Source organism: Mauremys reevesii, linkage group 8 (genome assembly GCF_016161935.1).
Source record: "Mauremys reevesii isolate NIE-2019 linkage group 8, ASM1616193v1, whole genome shotgun sequence".
Classification (NCBI taxonomy): domain Eukaryota; kingdom Metazoa; phylum Chordata; order Testudines; family Geoemydidae; genus Mauremys; species Mauremys reevesii.
Window position 1 is genome coordinate 73,727,573 of NC_052630.1, and position 18,096 is coordinate 73,745,668.

General features: G+C 43.4%; 1 long non-coding RNA gene across 1 annotated transcript in view; it reads left to right on the forward strand.

Moving 5' to 3' along the window:
• LOC120369774 overlaps positions 1-18,096 on the forward strand; it is a 103,708-nt gene that overhangs the window by 6,217 nt on the left and 79,395 nt on the right. Inside the window, exon 2 of the long non-coding RNA XR_005583394.1 lies at positions 6,199-6,274. This is a non-coding gene — a long non-coding RNA (uncharacterized LOC120369774). The remainder of the gene's footprint in view (positions 1-6,198; positions 6,275-18,096) is intronic.

The following is an 18,096-nucleotide window of genomic DNA, read 5'->3' on the forward strand; positions in this document are numbered from 1 at the left end:
TCTCATGCCTTCCAATCAGTGGAGTCTCCTTCTGCTCTGTTCCCTCAGATGTATCATCCACTCCACCCTCTGCACTAGTACCTGCAGAGAGAACATGAAAACGGTTGCTCACCTGCATCTGTGTTACTGGTACATGGACATTTCTGGTACTCTTTCCTCTTCTGGAAGTCACATGCCGCCAATTATCCTCACTGGCCTTCTGTCCCCGCTGCGTAGCCTGCTCTGAATCTTCAGAACATTGTGCCCGCTGAAGCTGATCCTGACGTCTATCCAGGAAATCCTCATTTTCTTTTATGGAACGCAGGGTTGATATTCGTTTCGCCAGACCTTGAATCTTCTCTTCCAATATGGAGATCAGCTTGCACTTTGTACAGACAAAGTTGCTCCTATCCTGTGGAAGGAAGACGAACATGGCGCATCCTGTGCAGGTCACAACAGCGGATCGCTCAGCATCCATAGTCTCTTCCTTCTAACGGCTTCCTTACTTGTGGCAGAAGCTACTCAAAGAAACCTGCCCAACAAAGTCCTCCCCAGCACAGGTGAATTGAGGAATACACATGAAAGCTCATTTGGCACTGTCATTTGAAATAAGACTTCTGGGGTGAGCAAAGTGTTAGTTTTCTTTTAATTGTTTTTTGAATGCCACAGGCTTCATTTTCAAAGAATGCAACAAGTCATTGTCATGCACAAAATCCCCTTCTTTCCAGTTACACTGGTTGCATGGACTGCCATTATGAAAATATTTTGTTTATTAGTGTACTATGAGTCATTACACCTTACTATGATTTAGGGCTAACATTTCAGCATTATCTTTAGTTTTGATCATGCACTACCATTTATATACATAGCTTCTGCATTTTGTGCACTCAGAGTTATGAACATGCACAAATCAAGAAATGCAGAACTTAGGTAGCAGCTTGACAGACGCTAACATCGTGTGTGTATGCATATAAAAGTTGAGCTTAAATGCTATTTTAGCCCTTAAAATTATGCTCTTTGGCATATAGCATTTGTATTTCTGGTTACCCTCCTCTCCACTGTTCTGAAGCATTACTATCAACCTAGCTCTCACTAGAATGAATAGTCTTGCAATTAACTAAAATGAGAATAGAATCAGGACCTAGATGAGAAGATATCTGTCCTTCAGGAATTCATGGTTTATTATTAATATTGCCTCCTATTTCACCTTTTGCTAAACTACCAAGAGACTAGAAATCCTAATAGCGAAGTGGGTATGTGGCTTTCCCATTCTGCTCTAAAACAAAGTCTACCCCTTTCTGCAGTTTGGCTTTATTAAAAAAGAAATTAACAGATAAAGTTTAGCTCAAGCTGTCTCCTCAGGTTTGGCTGCTCTTAAGGTTCCCCCTTCCTGACTACTCAGCTCATGCCCTAGATCGGGGTCAGCAACCTATGGCACACGTGCCAAAAGCAGCACACAAGCTGATTTTCAGTGGCACTCTGCTGCCGGCCTGGGGTTCCATCTGTAAACGGCTTTCTGTTTTTTGCAGTGCACTGTGCAATCTTGTAACTTCCTTCTGTAGCTTTGGTCTAATTTCAGTTGCTGATGACTTATGACATGCAGGAGACCAGGCTAAATAAGCTGGTGGTCCTGTCCGGCCCTGGACTCTCTGGCTTATCTGGCCCCCATCACTGCAGTAGCTGAGCAATTCACTATTTTTAAGACACTTACCTTCCCAGCAGCCATGCGGGGCAGGGCAGTTGTTCCCATTGTACAGAGGGAAAACTAAGGCACAAAGGAGACATCCACACTGATAAAAAAAACTCGCCGCACCAAGTCTCAGCCTGGGTTAGCTGACTCAGGCTTGCAGGGCTAAAATTAGCAATGTAGCTGCTGTGAGACTCTTTCTGGGATCTCGGAGCCTGAGCATCTACATCACTCTTCAGCCCCGCAAGCCAGAGCCGGCTGCTGCCCATTTATTGCAGCGCAGACATATCCAAACCAGCTGAGTGACTGGCCCAAGGTCACACAGGAAGCCTGTAGCAGAGGAAGGCAGAGGCAGTGAGTTGTATGGGCCCATGGTTCCCAGGCTCCAGGAATATTCAGGGCCCGGCCCAGCTCCACCAGTGTTCAGAGAGGTTAACAACTGATCACTCAGAAGCCTGTGTGCAGCTTAAAGTATCCAAATACGTGCCACACATTGGAAAACTCAGCAAGGAAAAGCAAGGGCAAGGATCACACTAAACTGATAAGCTCTGCATTTTAATTTAATTTTAAATGAAGCTTCTTAAACATTTTAAAAACCTTATTTACTTTACATACAACAATAGTTTAGTTATATTATACAGACATAGAGAGAGACCTTCTAAAAATGTTAAAATGTATTACCGGCACGTGAAACCTTAAATTAGAGTGAATAAATGAAGACTTGGCACAGCACTGCTGAAAGGTTGCTGACTCTTGCTCTCGATCCTCTTTCTTTAGTCACTCTGCCGTCCATTACACCTGGGGGAGGTAGTGAGCAACTTGCACCAATGAGTCAGCACAACCGACTGTCATGCTATCTAGAGCTTTCGTGGGTGAATACCCACTTCTTTGGATGCAAGTGGTGGAAATTTCCAGGGGCAGGTATATATAAGCAAGCAAGAAGCAAGCTAGAGATAACGAGGTTACATCACTCAGGGAGGATGAGGCCCTGTTCTAGCAGTTGAAGTGTGAAAACCAAGGGAGGAGAAACTGGTTCTGTAATTGGCAAGCCATTCACAGTCTTTGTTTAGTCCTGAGCTGATGGTGTCAAATTTGCAGATGAACTGCCAGCAATGCCCCTCTGCTATGTACATCGGTCAAACTGGACAGTCTCTAAGGAAAAGGATAAAATGGACACAAATCAGACATTAGGAATGGCAATATACAAAAACCTGTAGGAGAACACTTCAACCTCCCTGGCCACACTATAGCAGATCTTAAGGTGGCCATCCTACAGCAAAAAATCTTTAGGACCAGACTTCAAAGAGAAACTGCTGAGCTCCAGTTCATCTGCAAATTTGACACCAACAGCTCAGGACTAAACAAAGACTGTGAATGGCTTGCCAATTACAGAACCAGTTTCTCCTCCCTTGGTTTTCACACTTCAACTGCTAGAACAGGGCCTCATCCTCCCTGATTGATGTAACCTCGTTATCTCTAGCTTGCTTCTTGCTTGCTTATATATACCTGCCCCTGGAAATTTCCACCACTTGCATCCGAAGAAGTGGGTATTCACCCACGAAAGCTCATGCTGCAAAACGTCTGTTAGTCTATAAGGTGCCACAGGATTCTTTGCTGCTTTTACAGAACCAGACTAACACGGCTACCCCTCTGATACATGCTATCTAGAGTAGCTCACATCTGAGATTGCCAATCTCAGATCAGACTGTCAAAAAACAAGGGCAGACATCCCAGACTGGTGGTATGTTCTATAATTAGATTTCACCAAACCAGTCACACACTTGCACTCCTGGATTACTATATTAGTCTTGCCATGGAGCCACAGACAGTCCCCTTAGGCTTTGTGGTGCATTTTTTCCACCCAGAGAAACTAGACTTTGTGATGAAAGGTTATTAAAACCAAAAATCACCTCACATTAGGTTACTCTCAATCCCAAAGAATTAGTCACTTACCCAAGGTCAATGGATACTCTAGATCTCACAGAAAAAAACATCTAGGGTTAATTAAGTATGGGGTATACATAATATAATGCAACAGTAAACAATTGGTTATAGGTAAGTGAAGACGACAACACAAACATTTCTTTTACACACACAAGTGACTTGGCTTATGGCTTTGATTTGAACTGGTCTGTCAGTGTCACACCCACTTAAAATATGTTGATGCTGCAGGGGAATGTTAACAGGGTTCAGTGTTCTGGGCAAAGACTGCTAACCTTTTACATGGAGTCACACATCTCTTGGGGGTTGTATTAGAAGTCTTGGTGGACCAAGTATTAAACAAACAGCAATACAATTAGGTTAATACAACACTCAGAGATGAGGTTCAAGCCCTAGATCTAAAACTAAGTGGCTGTGTGACCTAGGGCCAGTCATGTAACTTCTCTAGACCAAATTCAGCTCTGGCTTAAGCAGATGCAGCACGTAGTAACTTTAACAGTTGTATCTCCTTAAACCAAAGCTGAATTTGCTCCAATGCAGTCCTCTTTGTAAAATGGAAATAGTGTTTATCTGACTCACATGTGTGCTGTGAAGAATAGTTAAAACACTTTGAAGATGTGCTTTGGGCAATGCAAGTGCTAAATTCAGTGGGCCTGAGATAATGAGCACCAGCTGTTCTCATTGATTTCAACTGCAATTGTGAGCGCTTATAACCTCTGAAAATCAGACCCAGTGTCAGCTTAAAAAAATTGCAGTCGTTATTTACAACTAGTACATTAGATTGAATTAATTCTTAGACTGTAAATTCTTTGGGGCCTGGGCTGTTTTGTGTGTTGACAGCACTTAGGACATCACCACAACACAAATAATATTTACTTAATGGTTCTTAATACAGTACAATCTATTCAATAACTAAAAAGAAATACTGTGCAGCAATCACTAGTAGAATTTCATCAGTCGGGGTTCCTAACACAAAGATCATGTAGTAGAGGTTCCCCTTTAAGTATACAATTGTAATATCCATCCCATCCCTAATAAATCATTATATTTTAATCTAATGCTATCAGGTGTTGTGGTGGTTTTTTTTGTGCAGTTATTGGAGATTAATATTTCCAGTGTTGGTGTGAGGACCTCTTGTGAGGGAAGATTTTTATGAACAGCTGGAGTAATATTTTTAACTCCAAATAAATTACTTAGAATTCCAATTTGTCCTGAATTCTCCTGGGTTTCCCCAAGGTCATATTCCGTCAATCTCATGCAACATCTTTGACTGAATCTGTCTCAATAAGGAGGAGGCGGGGCACTAGGTCAGATATGATCACCAAGTTGCTCCTGTTTATTATGGCAGAGGGCATTCTTAACCTGAGGGAAATGTGTTTTGTCACTATTCTCATTTTCTCAGTGTGTGCATGATAAGCAGCAAAGCAGATGAACTCTTAAGAAACAAAGACACTTTTTTAATGCAAATGTCTGTGCTTATACAGAATAAGGATAAATAAATATGGAAAATATAGGCTATATAAGCAGAATTGTTTCACCACAATAAAGTGTCTAGCAATGCTTTCCATAAGACAGCTGCAGCTCTGTAAAGTCAGCAAAAGTGTAAAATGACAACTTCCAATGTTTTATTGTTTATAATTAGAGATTTGTCTCTCCACTTCAAATTCAGTGTCCATATTACTGTGTAGGAACTCAATCCAATTATTCTCATTTATGGATATTTCAAAATTATCCTCTTCGAGGTTATAATTCAAAATTATTCTGTAGATCTGTAAAGATGCTTGCTCTCCATATTCTATCTATTCTGATAATTCCAAGAAGCAAAGGAATAGCTTTTTCATAAAGTAGCTAAACTTTCTAAGGAAAGAGTTCCTAATATCTTATACATTTAAAGAATGGACTGCTTGTTTTTCAATTGTGTAATAATGGAACCCAGAAACTAATCACCAGTTAAAGAGGCTGGGCTAGTACATTGATCATGTGAGACCACCAAGGAACGTTGAGGTGTTTTAGGAAGTGGTGCTGGGGATTCAGTAGATGGCATTCTTCACACCGAGTCAATACTGACACAGTGCCCAAGCATAGTGTTAAGAGAGCAGTGTGCTCATGAGAATGCTACCTTTCACATGAGACATAAAACTAAAATCTCGACCACTTGTGGTCATTAAAGATCTAGTGGTACTCTGTCAGCCTTGAGACAAGCTCTGCAAAAGTGGAGGCTGGGTGCAACCCCGATTGTTTCTGTAGCCACTGGAATAGGAAGAGGAAGGGACAGAGCACATTGCCAGCAGGAAGCTAATCCTTTGAGGAGCGTTGCCATTTGGTGCAGGTTAGAGAAGCCCTCACACACATCAATGTGGGGCTCCGAGCCTGGCAGAGTCTCAGGGAAACATAAGCAGGTCTTTGATAGTGCCCCTCCCCCTTCCCAGGTGCAGCACAATATGTGGCTTGTTAATTCTGTTTAGGTAAGCACATTCTGCCTGCCTAAATTCCCTCTGCATTTTCAACTGGGAAAGTATTTTCACTTCATGTAACTATTGCATACTGGTACTATGGACTATTAAACAGCCTGTCTCTCTTACCATTGCTAGATGAATTGATACCTGTATAGAGTCTGTAAACATCCAAGCACCTTTGTGAGGAAAGCTCATGATCTTGTGACAAAAAGTAAGATGATTATCACAGGAGTAAGTTTAACTTTGCTTATTATAAGACAATGAGATGAGTATCCATGGGCTGGGGGAAGATGTATCAAACAAAAAGACAAAAAAAACCCAGAACCAATGGAAACAAAGACCTTTTGTTAAGAAGAGTAACTTTGGGAAGACTTCTCAATACACTATGGTGGAAGTGGCACTTATTTCCCCTTATAATGCTGTCTAAAGAGATGGGAGTGGGAGGGGCAGTATCCATGAATACTGTCATAGACTGAAGTACTAAAGAACTGGTGTCCAGTGTAATCAGACTTAGGACTTGTCCACACTTACATTTTATAGCACTCTAACTTGCTGCCTCAGGAGTGCGAAAAATCACCCTCCTGAGTGCAGCAAGTCTGAGAGCTTTAAAGCGCTAGTGTAAACAGGCTCTGAGCGCTCTGAGCTAATCCCCTCATGGAGGTGGATTACCAGGACCACTGGGAGAACACTCTCTCAGTGCTCATACGCGACTACACTCGTACTTCAAAGCGTTGCCGCGGGAGCGTTCTCATGACAGCGCTTTGAAGTTTCCAGTGTAGCCATGCCCTGAATGTGTCATATCCTGAACAGAAGGGAGGAATGAGAGGAATACACAGGCACAGAAACATTCTCTTGGGAAGCTGAGCAGAACATTATTGCAAGACTGAAACAGTAAGACTGAAACAGTCACTTATAGCAGCTTCTGGAACTCCTTAACTTAGGGTGGCTTAGAGTGAACCACACATTTGAGTGTCCTGACTTTCCTGCATTTAAGAACTCAACTATAAAGATTTTTGTATTCTTAAAATAAAGTGAGAATGATATTCCTGTGAGTATCAAATGTCATGTTTTGTACAAAAGTTGAAATTTATGGTTCTGTCCCACCCTTAGATGGTAGTGAAGTAGACCTTCTAGAAGCTCTGTACATGCAAGCTTTCTGCATTTAGGCCCTGATTCAGGAAAGCATCTATATTCAGGAAAGCACTTAAGCACATGGTTAAGTCTTAATTAAGTTAGTGGGATTTAAGTGCATGTACAAAATTGGGATGCCTGGATATCAGGAGCAAGCATTAAATCTCTGGAAGATCTGTCTTTCCTCATTCAAATGGAGCAGTTCTTAGAGGGTGTTTCTGAGAAACTAGAAAGATACATTCTAGATGGGAAGCCCAAAACTGTAATCGAGGCAGAGGAGATCGGAACCAAATGGATGGAGGTGGTGGAAAAGAAAAAAGCTAGTAGAAGTTGGAGCGGATATCAGAAGGAGCAACCCAAAACAACACCCTACCACTGGGGGTAGCCCAAGACCCCACCTACATCCCAAGGAAAACCCCAAACACCTTATCATCCCACCACACCAGTCTCCAGCAACCCACCTCGCCCCAGTGACCAGTCAGCTGGGCAATGTTTTAAATGTAATGAGCTGGGACATGTGAACGCTAACTGCCCCAAGAACCCCAACAGATTGCAGTTCATTACACCAGAATCTCATCAAAGGTTCCCAGGCTCAGATGCCTCCCAGATACCTTCCCAGAGCGAAGGGAAACTGAGTGTGGGTGGGAAGAAAGTTATCACGTGGAGGAACACTGGAGCTATCTACCAAATTCATCAACCCAGAGGCCCAAGTGACGATTCAACTCTTCATGTCAAACTCTTTAAACTTGCCTACAGCCAAGTTGCCTGTCCAGTACAAGGGCTGGTCAGGAATGTGGAGTTTTGCAGTCTATGATGATTATCCCATTCCCATGCTGCTGGGGGAAGACTTGGCCAACCATGTGAAGAAAGCCAAGAGGGTGGGAATGGTCACCTGCAGCCAGGCTAAGCAAGCCTTCACACCTATCCCTGTTCGTGAGCCTTCCACCAGGGCCTCCTCTGTGTTACCAGAGCCCCAAACTGAGATGGTAGAACTGGATCCCCTGCCAATGACTGCAACAGCCATTGTGGATCCAGTCCCAACCAGAACCAGTCCCAGAACAGGAATGGGCGGAGCAACCAGCACCAGAACCATTGCCAGCGCTTGCAACTCCAATGCCAGAGGGCACCACCGAGCCTACACTGGCAGCAGCAGATAAACCTATGCAAGAGGCTCAGCGAAGAGCAGTTCACAGTCAATGGAAACAGCCCCATCACCTACATTTCTTCCAGAGGAACCAAGCCCAAGTCCATACTCCAGTGAGGAACTGATGTCTCCAGAATCAGGGGAACAGGTCCAGGCCGAGCTGGAAGCAGATGAAAGCCTCCAGGGAGCTTGGATGGCGGCATGGGGCAACCCACCACCTCTCAGCTCTTCTAATTGATCCCAGTTTGTTGTAGAACAAGGACTTTTATACAAGGAAACTCTTTCTGGTGGGCACCAGGAAGACTGGCTTCCTCAAAGACAGTTGGTAGTTCCAACTAAGTACCGGGTAAAGCTCTTGAGCTTAGCCCATGATCATCCTAGTGGCCATGCTGGGGTGAACAGGACCAAAGACTGTCTGAGGAAGTCCTTCCACTGGGAGGAAATGGGAGGACGTTTCTACTTATATCTGGTCTTGTGAGGTGGGAAAACCCCAAGACCAGGTCAAAGCCCCTGTCCAGCCACTCCCCATAACTGAGGTTTCATTTCAGCGAGTAGCTGTGGATATTCTGGGGCCTTTCCCGAAAAAGACACCCAGAGGAAAGCAGTACATACTGACTTTCATGGTTTTTGCCACCCGATAGCCAGAAGCAGTAGCTCTAAGCAACACCAGGGCTAAAAATGTGTGCCAGGCATTAACAGACATTTTTTCCGGGGTAGGTTGGCCCTCCAACATCTTTACAGATTCGGTAACTAATATCCTGGCAGGGACCATAAAAAGCCTGTGGGAAGCTCATGGGGTGAACCATTTGGTTGCTACCCCTTACCACCATCAAACAAATGGCCTGCTGGAGAAGTTTAATGGAACTTTGGGGGCCATGATATGTAAATTTGTAAATGAGCACTCCAATGACTGGGACCTCATGTTGCAGCATTTGCTCTTTGCCTACAGACCTGTACCACATCCTAGTTTAGGGTTTTCACCATTTGAACTTGTGTATGGCCCCGAGGTTAAGGGCCCATTACATTTGGTGAAGCAGCAATGGGAGGGGTTTACGCCTTCTCCAGGAACTAACATTCTGGACTTTGTAAACAACCTGAAAACACCCTCCAAGACTCTTTAGCCCTAGCTAGAAAAAAAACCTAAAAGATGCTCAGGAAGAGCAAAAGGCCTGGTATGATAATCATGCCAGAGAGCATTCCTTCAAAGTAGGGGACCAGGTCATGGTCTCAAAGGAGCTCCAGGCTCATAAGATGGAAGTGTTGTGGGATGGGCCATTTAGGTCCAAGAGCGCCTGGAGCTGTTAACTATCTCATAGCATCCCCCACGTCAAACCTAAAGCCTAAAGTGTACCATGTTAATTTTTAAAGCCCTTTTATTCCAGAGAATTAAAGGAATGTTAGTTTACAGCCCAGGGAGGAGATGATGCTGAGTGGCCTGAAGGTGTCTACTATGAAGGAAAAAGTGACAGTGGCATGGAAGAGGTGAACCTCTCAATGACCCTTGGACGTATGCAGCGACAACAAATCAAGGAGCTGTGCACTAGTTTTGCGACGATGTTCTCAGCCACCCCAGGACGGACCGAACAGGCATACCACTCCATTGACACAGGTAATGCTTGGAGCCCAACCTTACCGGGTCGCTCCTCAAGCCAAAACTGCTATAGAACAGGAGATCCAGGACATGCTAGAAATGGGGGTAATCCGCCCCTCTAAAAGTGCATGGGCATCTCCAGTGGTTCTATTTCCCAAACCAGATAGGGAAATACACTTTTGCGTGGCCTACCATAAGCTAAATGCTGTAACTCGCCCAGACAACTATCCAATGCCATGCACAGATGAGCTATTGGAGAAACTGGGAGGTGCCCAGTTCATCTCTTAACCAAGGGCTACTGACAAGTACAGCTAGATGAATCCAGCAAGGAAAGGTCAGCCTTCGTCACCCATGTAGGGCTGTATGAATTTACTGTGCTCCCCTTCAGGCTGCGAAATGCACCCGCACCTTCCAAAAACTTGTAGTTAGTCTCCTAGTGGGATTGGAAGAATCTGCAGTGGCCTACCTGGATGATGTGACCATCTTTTCTGATCCATGGGCAGAACATCTGGAGCATCTACAAAAAGTCTTTGAGCGCATAAGGGAGGCAGGACTAACTGTTACAGCTAAAAAGTTTCAAATAGGTCTAAACAGAGTGACTTACCTTGGACACCAGGTGGGTCATGGAACTATCAACCCCCTACAGGCCAAAGTAAATGCTATCCAAAAGTGGCCTGTCCCAAAGTCAAAGAAACAGGTCCAATCCTTCTTAGGCTTCGCTGGATATTACAGGCGATTTGTACCACACTACAGCCAAATCACTGCCCCACTGACAGAGCTGACCAAACAGAAACAGCCAAATGCAGTTCAGTGTACTGAAGAGTGTCAGAAGGCCTTTAACCAGCTTAAAGTGACACTCATGTCTGACCCTGAGCTAAGGGCCCCAGACTTTGACAAACCTTTCCTAGTAACCACAGATGCATCCGAGCGTAGTGTGGGAGCAGTCTTAATGCAGGAAGGACCAGATCAAGAATTCCATATTGTCGTGTTTCTCAGCAAGAAACTGTCTGAGAGGGAAAGCCACTTGTCCATCACCAAAAAGGAATGTTACACCATTGTGTACGCTCTGGAAAAGCTAAGCCCATACATTTGGGGATGGCATTTCCACCTGCAAACTGACCATGCTGTGATGAAGTGGCTTCATACCATCAAGGAAAATAACAAAGAACTTCTTTGGTGGAGTTTAGCGCTCCAAGATTTTGATTTTGAAATACAACACATTTCAGGAGCTTCTAACAAAAGGCTGATGCATTCTCCCATGAAAGTCTCCCAGAATCAACTGGTTAAAATTGTCCTTGAAACGTGGGAAATATTCTTAGTTTTTATATAATCAGTAATATATCTAGAGGTGCATGTGTCTTATTAACTCTATTTTCTCCTAGAGCTCCAGGAAGAAATCAAAGCCAGTGTGGAACAGGCTGTCCAGCACCATCTGTGATTGTGTGATTTGGGGGGCATGTCATAAACATACAGCTAAGGGTAGCATAAAATCCCTTCTTTACCTGTAAGAGGTGAATAAGCTCAAATAACCTGGTTGACACCTGACCAATAAGGAAAGAAGATACTTTCAAATCTGGGAGGGGGGAAGGGGAGGTTCTGTTTGTGTTCTTTGTTTTTGTTCCCTCTGGAGAGAGAGAGAGACCAAGCAGGTAACCCAGCTCCTACTGATACAGCTAAGTTTACAGAAATTGTAAGTAATAGCAAGGAAATGTGTTAGATTATCTTTTGTTTTCGCTTGTGAATTTTCCCTATGCTAAGAGGGAGGTTTATTCCTGTTTTTGTAACTTTGAAGTTGAGCCTAGAGGGGAATCCTCTGTGTTTTAAATCTTTTTATTACCCTGTAAAATTACCTTTACAGAGGTGCTTCTTTTACTTTTTTATTTATAATAAAGTTCTTTTAAGAACCTGATTGGTTTTTAGTGTCCAGTAGAAGGGTCTGGTCTGTGCTCACTTTGTTAACTTATTGGTTGGTATATTATTCTCAAGCCTCCCCAGGAAAGGGGGTGAAGGGGCTTGGAGGGATATTTTGGAGAAATAGGAACTCCAAGTGGTCCTTTTCCTGAATCTTTTTCTAAATCACTTGGTGGTGGCAGCAATACCATCCAAGGACAAGGAAAGGAATGTGTGCCTTGGGGAAGTTTTTAACCTAAGCTGGAAGAAATAAGCTTAGGGAGTCTTTCATGTGGTTCCCACATCTGTACCCCAGAGTTCAGAGTGGGGAGGGAACCCTGACAAAGGCAAATAAGATAAGCCATTACTGAACACTTTTGCAAGTCTTAACTCTGATTTATTGAAGCCAATGGGAGTTTTTGCCACTAACTTCAATTGGAGCAGAGTTAAGCCAATACTGAGTGCTTTTGCAAATTGAACCCACAACATGGCAGGCATGTCCAGTGCAGTAGGTTGCTTTATTAGCTTTATTTAAGAAGTTCTCTAATGTAATTCAGCATACTTTCCTCACTGAGGATTATGCACATGCAATATTTGATGTTTTAACAGTAATTCATTTTGTGTTATCTGAGCACGAAGAGGCATTTCAATATATTCTTACATGATTAAAAAATTGTTCATGTTTGAAAAATGACTGTATATATTTCAATACACCTTAGTTCCCCATTCAATTAATAAATTAAATCTATGTGAAGAATAAACATGAGAAATGTCTGTCAGCATAAAAGGTATTTTGGGGAGGAAAGTTAAAAACCACCAGAATATGGAGGGCACAGAATGATATTGCTTCAGCGTCTTCACCTATAGCAATAATATTGCTAGTAAAAAAAAACTCTTGTAATAAGGACACATGCAATGGAAGGGAAATCAGAAAAAACTCAGATGGGTGTGATTTTTAAAAAGATTAGGCACATAAGTGTCTGCTGAAGAAGCATGCACAATTGCATGGTTAATTTGCACACCCAGTTACAGTCATTGTACGTGGTAATTGAATAATTACACATAAAACTAATTATGGTTATTTGCCTGCATAATTACTTGATTTGCACATAGTCATGATAATTAGGCACACGAATTAGTCACAATTGCATGCCTAACCTTATTCAAAATCAAGCCCAATGTATTTATTTCAAATTGTGCTTCTCCAACTTTGCTGTGTTATGATTTTTACTACTGGTTTTGGATTTGATATGTTACATGGGTTAAACTCACTGCTGACTTAGGTCCTACGCTATCCCTACTGACTTCGGTGGAATTGCACAGGATGTAAATGAGTGTTGAATTTGGCCCCATCTGTTAAAGAAGAGTTGTGAGGTATAAACCTGGATAAGTCAAAACTGATAAGTTGAGAGAAATTGGTACAACATGCATATTTTGACTGGTTACAGTGTAAAGTGAATGAATGAGAATTTTGATTTGAGCATTAACAACTTGGGTTTGTGAACTAATAAGGGGGGTAATTAAATAAACTGTTTGCACTTCCTTTCCATTTCTTCAAGAGGTGTCCCTGAGAACTTTACAAACATTGATGGATTCATTTTTACAATGGTCCAGAGTTAGGAAAGTATCTCATCCCCATTTCACAGATGAGGCAGCTGGGGAAAGGAGAGGTTAAGTGCCCAAGGCCACACAGGTACATTGTTATGGACTCAGGAATAAAAACCCAGTACTCCAGATTCCCAGACTTGTGCTTTAGCCACTAGTTCACGTTGCCTCTTCTAAGAACTGTCCTACCTACAGGTATGGTAGGAGAGTTTATTCAGTATAGGCAATCACACATTTTAATAGAGTTCAATAAAAGCCTGAGGAATTTATCAGTAAAATTATGACCCTTCCATAACAATAAATGAATGGGTCCTTTTAATTAGAAATTGGTACAGTCCCCATTTGAAGAGGAAAAACTATGAAAGATCTTAACAAATCAAATGCGGATTCATTTTCATTGCTAGAACTTCAATGGGGTTGGACTTGGATGAAATGGGAATCTGGCTTGGCTTCCTGAAGTTACGGGAGGGACTGTGTGGGGAAGGCTAGTATACTCACATATATACCTGGCACATGAATGAATGCCAAGTTAGTTTTTGCTGGCAGAAATATAGGGGTTAAAACATAATTTTGTCTTAGATACATTTTTATTAATTATGTCCTTTAATTTAGTCCTTGTCTAGTGCACTTTAGAATGAAGTGTAATTCTTGTAATTGCTTTATTATTACTTGACATTAGACCTTATGTTAAGCAATCATAATGGTATGGCAGGATGAACAAAAGGAGATGATGATCAAAATATAGTGATGATCAGTTTGCATCTTTAAGGCATTATGCTCGTACCCAACTGCCAGAGGCATTTTAGGACTAGAGTTGCACTTTCTTTAGATTATATATTACCAAAAAAATCATGAATTGGCAGCTAGTTTTTTGTAAGCTTACAACTGTTCTGAGCAATTGCGCATTTTCTCATCCCATTCTTTTTTATCAGTATGTTTTTGACTTATTTTGTAATAAAATGTGCAACATTACATGATAGAATATAATGCTGGTGGCTACAGCAGGGTTGACTTGCCTCTAGCTACTGTCTAGCCCACAAATGGCTTGGAGACCGTCTGGTTAGACACCTCATGCAATTTACAGTGTTCTTTTGCACCACCTTAACAGACTATACAGCTTTATTCCAACAATAACGTGGAGCTCTCAGCTTCCGAGGAAAGAAGGGGAGAGGTCACTCATGGTTCTGACTCTACAAGTCTGCTTTTATCTCCCCCCCCCCCAACCCCCTCTTCTTCCCCTCCCCTCCTTTGCACTTCCTTCCTGTGCCTTTTGTACCATTTGAGCTACAGTAGAACCTCAGAGTTACAAACACCTGCATTACACACTGATCAGTCAACCACACACCTCCTTTGTCACTGTAAGGACACAATCAAGCAGCAGCAGAGGGGAAAAAAAGCAAATACAGCGCAGTACTACGTTAAATGTAAACTACTGAAAAAAAGGGAAAGTTTTTAAAAGATTGTGACAAGGTAAGGAAACTGTTTCTGTGCTTGTTTCATTTAAATTAAGATGGTTAAAAGCAGCATTTTTCTTCTGCATAGTAAGGTTTCAAAGCTGTATTAAGTCAATGTTCAGTTGTATACTTTTAAAAGAACAATGTTTTGTTCAGAGTTACGAATCTTTCAGAGTCATGAACAACCTCCATTCCCGAGGTGTTCGCAACTCTGAGGTTCTACTGTAATAAGTTAATTAGCTTCTTAACTCCCTCCAGCCCATCACAGTCTATCAGTTGGGAGCAGTTCCCATAGTCAGTTCCCCCAAGCACACCTGACTAATTGGATTGCTAGCTCAGCACTCTGTCACACATCTCCCCCTACCTTACCTGACCATCAGCTTTTTCTTTTCCATGCTCTCCCTTGCTTATCAGTGGTGCCACCCTCCAGAATGGAGTCTAAGTCCCTAGGGCAGCAGTTCTCAAACTGTGGGTCGGGACCCCAAAGTGGGTTGCAACCCCATTTTAATGGGGTCACCAGGGCTGGCATTAGATTTGCTGGAACCCCATCGCCTGCAGGCTGAAGCCCGAGCCCCATTGCCTGGGGCTGAAGCCAAACTCTTTAGGGCAGCAGGGCTTGGGCAGGCTCAGGTCCCCACTCTTAGGGTCGTATAGTAATTTTTGTGGTCCAATGGGGGTTGCGGTACAATTAAATTTGAGAATCCCTGCCCTGGGGTGATCAGCTAGATCATTGTGGTGCCCACTCATTTTCTACCCACAGAAATCACACTTGGTGGGGAAAGGCCACCTCCACAGCTCCATTACAGCCCACAAGTCATCACACCATGGGCACACTGGGGAATTGCTCTCCCTATTCTCCCCTGTTATATCTGGTGGTGGACTGAGGGCACTGCCCTCCTCCCCTGATTGCTCAGGGCCTTAGGCTCTCACAACCACACCTTGGCTTCTTCTCCTTGGGGCTGCAGTGTGAAGGATTCCCTCTATCTTTAAGGATCTCAGGTTGTCTATCCTCTATTCCTCAGTTTCTTGGGGGGACTCTTCTTCCCTTTTCAGCTGGGCTTTGTAGTCTAGGGGTTTCTAAATTTGCCCCCACCAGTTTTTTTTCCTTTCCTGCTCCATTTCCTCCTCAAGTTCTGTTTCTCCAGCTGGGGCTCAAAACACCACTGGGCAGGGTCTCCAATCAGTTTAGGTAGAGGCAGTCGCTCCACTACTCCACTGTGCTTTCAATTAAACCTTCCCTGGACTGACAGTGGTACCTCTGCCACAGTGCAGCACTCTCTCACCCCCAGACACTCCAGTCTCTCACTTGCCCCTGGAATCAGTGGGGTTTCACCAACTCCCTCTAGATCAGGAAACAAGTGGAGGCTGAGTCTACCAGGCCTCTTTGGGGTTTCCTTCCTGCCATTACTAGAATGGTGGACAATGTCTTTCCTTTGGCCTTTCCTGCAGTCCTGACCTAGCTGACAAATTTGGCAAAACTACATTCCAACTATGGGCAGTTTTTTTTCCTGGACATCCATGCTGAAAATGTGTATTTGGTTCATAGAATATCAGGGTTGAAAGGTACCTCAGGAGGTTATCTAGTCCAACCCCCTGCTCAAAGCAGGGCCAATCCCCAAACAGATCAGATATTTACCCCGGATCCCTCAATGGTCCCCTCAAGGACTGAGCTCACAACCCTGGGTTTAGCAGGCCCATGCTCAAACCACTGAGCTATCCCTCCTCCTGTTGGAGCAATTCTGAGCTCTTCCTTCTTCTCCTCCATGCCCTTGGTGGCTCTGGGTTCCCCAAACTTCTAGTCCTCCATAGGCTACCTCCATGAACTCCTCCATCATTTTACAGAAGCATCCAAAGTGGTAGATTGATGCTATCTAACCCACACCCATATAATCTCAGGGAGGCCCCAAAGGAACTGTTCCAACACCAGAGCCTTCATTATCTCCCCCACCATTTGAGTGTCTGGCCTCAGCCAATGGGTAGCCTAGTCTACTAACTTTTGGTCAAAGGCCCAGGACCACACCACTCCAGTCCACCTCGTACCTCAAAGGTTTTGGCTGTATTTCTCACTGGAGAGGCTGACTTAATCTAGAATGACCACCTTGACCCTCTTAGCGTCTGGCCTGCTCATCATTCAGTGATATATAGGTGACTTGAGCTCCCTGGTCAAATAAGGGGCTAGCAACAGTGTCCAGAAACATGGCAGGGTCAGCTGCAGGGCCCATCTTACAGATCCCCATGGTCCATGCTCAGTTGCCATTCCCCACTAGAGGACTCACCACCTTCTGGAAAAGGTTCTACATGTTGGCTTGTTCTCCTATGAAGTCCTGCCGGCCCTTCTGTTGCTCAGCCGGCCTGGTGAGCAAAGTCTGCCTTTCCAGATGGTGGGACTGCTAGAAGCTTTGCAGAATCTTCAGCATCTCCTCCATTGTCCAAGCCACCACACCCTCATACCAGCTAAGATCCCAGACAAGCCCCCATAGGTGGCAGGATGGACTTTCTCCTACTACTTTCTAGCCCGCAAATAGCTTAGCTGCTTCTTCTGATAAAACACCCCATGCCATTTATTTACAGTGGTCTTTTCTATTACCTTTACAGTCTATGCAATCTCATCCCAACAGTAACATGGAGACCCCAGCTCCTGAGGTAAGGAGGGAAAATAGCACTCACACCTCTGATTCCACAAGTCTGCTCTCTTCTTTTCCTCTCCTTCATACTGCTGTCCTGTGTCTTTTCTACCATCTAGGTTAATGAGCTTTTTAACACCCTCCAGCCCATCAATCGGGAGTAGTTCCCATACTCAGGTGTGCTCTGAGGTAACTAACTGGAGTTGCAGTGATCAGATTGCTGCCTCAGGTGCTGTTGCTCAGCACTCTGTCACAGTATCATAATGTGATTGTGCAAAGATTTGAGTAAAAAAAGTTGTGTGTGTATGCACCTGCATGTGTGTAAAAATACATATGGAGGTCATTGTCAAAAATGCAGCAGTAAAATTAGTATTCAGTACAATAGTTAGCTCAAAATCCCTTAAATTACCCATAGTTCTAGGTCTCAAAATATGCCAGAAAATTTAGTTTTTGCAGAATACATGCCCATTAATATTTTACAAGAAGATAGACCCTGAAGATTCCTCCACAAAATGAATTCCTGAAACCTTAACAACAGCAATTTAGTAGAAATAAGTCAGGAGTTCTAAAGTGGATGTTGCCACTTCCTGTTAG